A 1,346-nucleotide genomic window follows, 5' to 3' on the forward strand; every position below is an offset into this window, starting at 1 on the left:
GCTTTAGAATATCAGATTGCAGAGTAGTTTAATAAAGAAATAATTGCTTAACAGGCAAAAAAAGCCTAAGTCTAACCAGATGAAAGGCTACAACTTGATACCAAAAAAACAATAGTTTCCTTCAAAAGACTAATTATGTGCCTCTGAAACTACTGAATGCTAACTGTGGCCTTGCTGTTGCCAGTACCAACTTTTCTTAAGGCATAAAAATGTGAGTAAATGTGTTGCTAATTTGTGTTCTATCATTTTTCCTCTGCATAAAAATAAATTTGTTAAGTGGTCACATTCTTTCAACATAATTTCTCAGACAATAATATCATACAAACATTTTGTTGTCTTCTTACTGAAGTCAGGCCTTTCAGCAACACAAACTTATCACACTCATCAAAACCAACAAGCCATAAATAAGCAGTTTGGTTATGATAACATCTGATATTTTTACACAGAAAAAGCTGCTGTTAACCTTTAAGTCAACAGTCCTTTCTTCAGGGAAGAGAGTGCTAATGTGAGAAGTACATGTCCATGATCAGTCTCCAGGCTATTTTTCTTGACTATCACAAGTCCAAAAGAGACCAACTGGGAGATACAGCAGCCAAACCAAAAAACAATAATTTATATATCCAAAGCACACAACTTTAAATTAAACAAAAAAAACCCCAACAAACCAACCAAACAAAAAACAACAACAACAACAAAAAAAACAAATAAACGAATAAACAAAAACCTCAACCAAACCAACTCTCGGTTAAGTACTTTGCAGAGCTGGCAAAGGCACTTACTCAAAACTTCAAAATCAAAAGTCACTTATAGAGGCGATGCTAACCTATGTCTCTAACTTCCAGTTCTGCATCCTGAGCACCAGACTATTCCTACAACTCTCGCCACCCCAATCGTCCTTTGCCTTTTCCCTTCTAGCCTCCTGAAAGAGCATGAATTTTACTCCACCCCCCCAGGACTAACAAGCGACACTCATGTCCCCCCCAGCGCCTCCTCCCTGTCTCTTCAGCCACAGCTGAACAGGCAACTGAAGCCTTTACCTTCTCCAACCCCTCTGACAGCAAGTTTCATGAAAGCTTAAGGCCGAGCAGCTTTAAATAAAAATATAACTACGCTGTTTTAAAAGTTTTAAGAAGTTATCTACGATTCAGAGGCCTAGCAGAGAAGTTAACCGGGCACCACGTCTTTTCCTCTCCTTGCAGCTCTGAGACAAGAGCCTGGCAAAGGCAGCGCAGACCTCTCAGTCGGCCTCAGCTCCCGCTGCATCCTCCCGGGCCGGGCCAGGAACGGGCCCCTCACAGCGCCCACCGCCCGCCTCACACAGAACGCTCCCCGAGCGCCCGGCGACT

Source organism: Chaetura pelagica, unplaced genomic scaffold (assembly GCF_000747805.2).
Source record: "Chaetura pelagica isolate M959 unplaced genomic scaffold, ChaPel_1.0 scaffold83, whole genome shotgun sequence".
Taxonomy (NCBI): Eukaryota; Metazoa; Chordata; class Aves; order Apodiformes; family Apodidae; genus Chaetura; species Chaetura pelagica.